Below are 7005 nucleotides of genomic sequence, written 5' to 3'. Positions count from 1 at the left end.
CTCTGGCAAATGCCAAATGTCTTGCACGGTGTTGGGCTGTAAGCACAACCCTCACCTGTGGACGTCGGGCCCTCATATCACCCTCATGGAGTCCGTTTCTGACCGTTTGAGCAGACACATGCACATTTGTGGCCTGCTGGAGGTCATTTTGCAGGGCTCTGGCAGTGCTTCTCCTGCTCCTCTTTGCACAAAGGCGGAGGTAGCAGTCCTGCTGCTGGGTTGTTGCCCTCCTACGGCCTCCTCCACGTCTCCTGATGTACTGGCCTGTCTCCTGGTAGCGCTTCCATGCTCTGGACACTACGCTGACAGACACAGCAAACCTTCTTGCCACAGCTCGCATTGATGTGCCATCCTGGATGAGCTGCACTACCTGAGCCACTTGTGTGGGTTGTAGACTCCGTCTCATGCTACCACTAGAGTGAAAGCACCGCCAGCATTCAAAAGTGACCAAAACATCAGCCAGGAAGCATAGGAACTGAGAAGTGGTCTGTGGCCCCCACCTGCAGAACCACTCCTTTATTGGGGGTGTCTTGCTAATTGCCTATAATTGCCACCTGTTGTCTATTCCATTTGCACAACAGCATGTGAGATTTATTGTCAATCCGTGTTTCTTCCTAAGTGGACAGTTTGATTTCACAGAAGTGTGATTGACTTGGAGTTACATTGTGTTGTTTAAGTGTTCCCTTTATTTTTTTGAGCAGTGTATATTTAACCTTTGTTTAACCAGGTAGGCCAGTTGAAAAAAGTTCTCATTTAAAACTGCGACCTGGTCAAGATAAAGCAAAGCAGTGCGACAAAAAACAACACAGAGTTGCACATGGGATAAACAAAAGTACAGTCAATAACACAATAGAAAAATCTATATACAGTGTGTGCAAATGGAGTAAGGAGGTAAGGCAATAAATAGGCCGTAGTAGTGAAGTAATTACAATTTAGCAAATTAACACTGGAGTGATAGATGAACAGATGATGATGTGTAAGTAGAAATACTGGTGTGCAAAAGAGCAAAAAAAGTAATAAAAACAATATGGGGATGAGGTAGGTAGTTGGAGTCCCAAGAAAAGCGAGACTAGGCCTACAATAGCTTGTTGTATACTTATGTAGAGCATTTTATTAACTACTACAGCATGCTCTTGCTTGCTGAATGTAAAAATCAGAAACCAAAAGAACTGGGGCGTATTCATAACGCCTATTCTATTATTAATATTATTATTATATTTTATTTATACTATTATTATTATACTATCGTTGATAAGGGCGCAAAAGCTTTTCACTGTAAAGTCTACACCAGTTGTATTCGGCGCATGTGATAAATACAGTTATTGCATCATGAAGCATTCAAAACAAGACTTTTAAGAGGTTATTGTCTTGCTCTTTACTGTAATCAGAGGACTAATATCAATGCCATGCATGCCGTCTCTCTTGGCTAAAATGCCTTGGCAGCTAGGCCCACCCACTGGGGAGCCAGGCCCAGCCAATCAGAACGAGTTTTTCCCCACAAAAGGGATTTATTATATAGTTTGTGGCACCATTCTCAGTAAACTGAAGACACTGTTGTGCATGAAAAGCCCAGGAGGCCGGCGATTTCTGAGATACTGGAACTGGCGCCTGGCACCGACAATCATACCACGGTCAAAGTCACTTAGGTCACTCAGTTTGCCAATTCATTCTTGACGCCTGCCTGTCTGCTCGATATAGCAAGCCACGGCCACTGTCTGTAGGAGTGATCCATTTCTTTGAATGGGGTGGTGTACCTAATAAACTATCAGCTAAGTATATATGTAAGCAATAAGCCCCGAAGGGTTGTGTTATATGGCCAAAAGATACCACGGCTAAGGGCTGTTCTTATGCACGTGCCTGGACACAGCCCTTAACCGTGGTATATTGGCCATATATCACAAACCCCAGAGAAGCCATATTTTCTATTATAAACTGGTTACCAATGTAATTACAGCAGTAAATATAAATGTTTTGTCATACCAGTGGTATACGGACTGATATACCATTGCTTTCACCCTATCAGAATTCAGGGCTCAAACCACCCAGTTTATAATCCCTTAATAAGAGGCAACAAAGAGACCAAAGATAACCCTGAAGGAGCTGCAAAGCTCCACAGCGGAGATTGGAGTATCTGTCCATAGGACCACTTTAAGCCGTACCATCCACGGAGCTGGGCTTTACGGAAGAGTGGCCAGAAAAAAAAAAGTTAAAAAAGCCAACATGTTTGGTGTTCGCCAAAAGGCATGTGGGAGACTCCCCAAACGATGAGACTAAAATGTAGCTGTAACATACCCCAATGTAATATACCCCAAGAGACTTGCAGTTGTAATTGCTGCAAAAGGTGGCTCTACAAAGTATTGACTTTGGGGGGTGAATAATTATGCACTCAAGTTTTTCTGTCTTATTTCTTGTTTGTTTCACAATAAAAAATATTTTGCATCTTCAAAGTGGTAGGCATGTTGTGTAAATCAAATGATACAACCCCCCCAAAAAACTATTTTAATTCCAGGTTGTATGGAAACAAAATAGGAAAAATGCCAAGGGAGGTGAATACTTTCGCAAGCCACTACACGTATATAGTTAGATGTTGATGTTACAGCACATAAACAGCAGAGGGCGCTACAGGACTCTTGTCCCACTCAGTTTTACAGCTCAACTACAGTTCCTGTCCTGGCCAGTCTAGTGAGATACTGTGGATCCGGCTGGTGTATTGATTACTCTCTCACTCTGTTCAGTCAGGTGTGGGTGTGGCCTTTAGGCCTCTTAATCTCAGTCACTTTCATCTCCTCTCCTTCATTTGTCTCCTCTCCTTCATTTGTCTCCTCTCCTTCATTTCATCTCCTCTCCTTCATTTGTCTCCTCTCCTTCATTTGTCTCCTCTCCTTCATTTGTCTCCTCTCCTTCATTTGTCTCCTCTCCTTCATTCGTCTCCTCTCCTTCATTTGTCTCCTCTCCTTCATTTGTCTCCTCTCCTTCATTTGTCTCCTCTCCTTCATTCGTCTCCTCTCCTTCATTTGTCTCCTCTCCTTCATTCGTCTCCTCTCCTTCATTCGTCTCCTCTCCTTCATTCGTCTCCTCTCCTTCATTTGTCTCCTCTCCTTCATTCGTCTCCTCTCCTTCATTCGTCTCCTCTCCTTCATTTGTCTCCTCTCCTTCATTTGTCTCCTCTCCTTCATTTGTCTCCTCTCCTTCATTCGTCTCCTCTCCTTCATTCGTCTCCTCTCCTTCATTCGTCTCCTCTCCTTCATTTGTCTCCTCTCCTTCATTTGTCTCCTCTCCTTCATTTGTCTCCTCTCCTTCATTTGTCTCCTCTCCTTCATTTGTCTCCTCTCCTTCATTCGTCTCCTCTCCTTCATTTGTCTCCTCTCCTTCATTCGTCTCCTCTCCTTCATTCGTCTCCTCTCCTTCATTTGTCTCCTCTCCTTCATTCGTCTCCTCTCCTTCATTTGTCTCCTCTCCTTCATTCCTCCCGTCTTTCAGAAATCTGAAAACACAAGATCAACTGGAATCGAATCGAATAATATTTGACACATGCGCTGAATACAATGCTTACTTACTATAAGCCCTTAACCAACAATAGCGATGGGTTCCGTTGGGACTATGACAGGGACGTGGACACCTCTTACCCGCACACAATGGAGCCAGGACGGGGTCAAGGCAGCCTACATCCCCCCCACCCCAACCCACACACTTCATTCCTCCTTCTCACTGGTAAGCTACTGCTACACACATAATGTGCACATTGCCTGCACCAGTGGTTCTCAACCAAGGGTACTAGGACCCCCTAGGGGTACTTGGCCTATCCACAGGGGGTACTTGAAAAGACTCATGAGTCCATAGACTTACTGATAAAATGCACGAGTGGTTACTTTCAGTTGGGGGTGCAGTAACTGAAATGGTTTGGGAACCAGTAGCCCCACACCTACCACACATTCTCAAACCAAATTGGATGAAGTTGTCCCTGCTTTCAACTGAAAGTAACCATTTTCGACCACTCCCTCTATTTTTCTCTCAACATATAAATACTGCAAATGTCTACATAAAAGGTATCAAAATGGATGGGATTGCCGATGTCACGCAATCCTCTATCATGCTAATATGATTTATTTTACAAGTGTAGGAAGCCCAGCCGTGAGGCCGGGCATCAAAAAATTAGTTGATACTCATAATGTTCCTCTCCACGGAAATCTTTAGTAAAAGGCGAAAGATTTATGCGATCTGAAGAGAAACCAGAGTGTACTACCGATTGTACGAAACCGTTCCGACCGACTTCTCGGCCTTGCTATTCACAGTCATGGTTAAATTAAAAACAAAGCAAAGCTCTATACTGCGGATATATCACACACATACATTACCGTTCACCACTGCAAATAAATAGTGAAGTTTGACAAATGTCAATGCTTTGTAACTTCATGGATTCTTCACACAGACGAAATGCACGCTGGGCATTATAGAAATAACTTCCTGGTTTGACCCATTCATTGTAAAAAGTATTTAATCTGCAACGCCAGTGTAATTTCAGTAACTAAGAAGAGCAATGTTGGCGTAACAGTTTAGCTACCATCAAAACTCTACTATCAAAATTGGAAACGATTTTACATTTATTTATATTTGCCGACGGGACGAAGTACAAGGCTTCTACGTGGAGCATGCGCCGTAGAGACCAGCAAGCAACTTCTTCACAAGCCAGGCGAGAAGCAAGGAGCGGTGGGGTGGCAAAGATGATATTCAAATCGGCATGTAATCGCTGGACTTTACACAATTGTATGTAACCACTGTCTGCAACAATGTATCAACCTAGAAGTCTACAAGTAACTCCATGATGAAAACGTTTTGGTGTAAAATATTCTAGCAACATGTCTTAAATTGTTTGACCTTTGGATTGCTCAGCTACTGGTGATCAGTGGCGATTTTAGCATGTAAATCTTAGTTGAGCAAAAATAAACCCTTTTTTTAGATGCAAAGCCACTACACACCATTTTATTAGGCCTATGTGGTCGAAAAAGGAAGGACAATACAAATCACGAGGAATCCACTTTTATTGACAATATACCGACGCACAGACAGCGCATTGAGCAAACAAAACAACCATCGCAATATCAACTGAAATTACATGGGTCTATTACTGAACTTTTTATTGAAAACAAAAACATTTGAATGGGAAGACTGTCACTGGCAAACATGGTTACAGACCCAACAGCATTATATAGTATCTCCTCCTCGTGGAGAAAAGCACATGATATTATTATAATACACAAAGTAAGCAAAACAATAAAATTATTGCCAACATTGCCTAAAATAAGATACAAATGATAAGCAATATAACAATTGAGATGTACAAACTATGGCATAAGGGAACGATGAGTGGATGAGAGTGAAGCCGTCATATTGATTAAGACATTAATTAGTGAGTAGTCGATATAACCATTTGTTCAGCACTTTTGAAATGTACAGCGACAGAATTCAGAACATGGGCCATTCTTACAGTATTATTCTCCCTGTACACCAAGTCAGAACCGTAGGATAAATAATGGGGGCATATAAAGCAAACAATGAAATCTCTTACAATATTCGATGATGACATTTCTCTAAAATAGGCTATAGACCACATGTGCACCACCGAGTCAGAACAATAGGCTAAGTTGTGACGGGGAGCAGGACCAAATTATTCGCCTGTGGGAGGCGGTAAAAAAGTTCAGCATTTCTCGAACGCTGGGTGACCAATCACATTGAGATATGAACCTCCGCTATCATAGCTGGTTGTATTGACCTCAAGACACTGAATGGCATCAATGAAGCCTATGGATTGATTAGAATATAATATCACTTTATTGTTCCAAGGATGCAAGTGGTATATACATGTAGTTATTACCAAGCGTGAGATACCCACATTGTAGCCTGTACATTGAATATATTCACTGATCATGTACTCTACCTTGGCAAATAAAGGTGCGGTTCAGGTATGAATGTCTGTGAGACATTATTTTGCAGTCATATCCAATACCAGGTGTATCAAACTCCAGTCTTAGAATGATGCTGTGTCTGCATGTATGTATTACAATTATACACTTCAACAGTGTTTACCAATCTTGGTACTAGGACATCAATGGTTACACATTGTAACTGCAGTAGACTAGAACACATTATTTAACTAGTTAAAGGCTGATTTGAAATTCATATATACGGGACCAGCATTTTTTTAAAACAGTACACTACACTTCCTTTGCATCATGTAAATACTCAAAAACAGGTTCATCTCACCATCTCATTTTCTTCATCTGAACTGATCTGAGGACACAGGAGTGTTTGTGTTTCATTGAGCATAGTGTTTCATCAAATGAGATTTCAACCAGTAGAGAATGTGAAAAGCTTTATTGAAAGTTCATTATCCAAGTGTTATAAATACATAATATATGCATTATAAATATTATAATTGTAATATTATATATACAAGTTCAATCTGTACTTCAATGAACATCTGGTCTGCATTATAAAAATAGGGAGGAAGAAAGAGGTGTCTATTTATTTTACTAGGCAAGTCAGTTAAGAACAAATTCTTATTTTCAATGATGGGCTAGGAACAGTGGGTTAACTGCCTTGTTCAGGGGCAGAATGACAGATTTTTACCTTGTCAGCTCGGGGATTCGATCTTGCAATCTTTTAGTTACTAGTCCAACGCTCTAACCACTAGGCTACCTGCCGTGAGATAATGTCAAAGACAGTAAGGGAAAGAGATAAGAACAGAGGAGCATGGAAGACAGCATATGATTAATGAATTACAGTGCTACTTATCTTAATATTCTCTCAGGTCATTACAAACTCCTAATCAGTCTTGGGTTCCCAGTTGGCCCAAGGTTTTTTTTAATATATTTTTTAAATTTTATTTAACTAGGCAAGTCAGTTAAGAAAAAAACCTTATTTACAATGGCGGCCTAGGAACAGTGGGTTAACTGCCTTGTTCAGGGGCAGAACGGCATATGTTTACCTTGTCAGCTCTGGGATTCG

At 41.4% G+C, this 7005-nt stretch overlaps 1 non-coding gene across 1 annotated transcript; it reads right to left on the bottom strand.

Annotated features, from left to right (window-relative positions):
* Positions 1-4122: 4122 nt before the first annotated feature.
* LOC115201790 (U5 spliceosomal RNA) lies at positions 4123-4238 on the bottom strand. The gene has a single exon (XR_003879823.1). It is a non-coding gene; the product is annotated as a U5 spliceosomal RNA (small nuclear RNA).
* Between the last annotated feature and the right edge of the window lie 2767 nt (positions 4239-7005).

Source organism: Salmo trutta, chromosome 10, assembly GCF_901001165.1.
Source record: "Salmo trutta chromosome 10, fSalTru1.1, whole genome shotgun sequence".
NCBI classification, from domain to species: domain Eukaryota; kingdom Metazoa; phylum Chordata; class Actinopteri; order Salmoniformes; family Salmonidae; genus Salmo; species Salmo trutta.
Note: the sequence above shows the minus strand (reverse complement) of the source record. Positions and strands in the feature narration are given on the sequence as shown.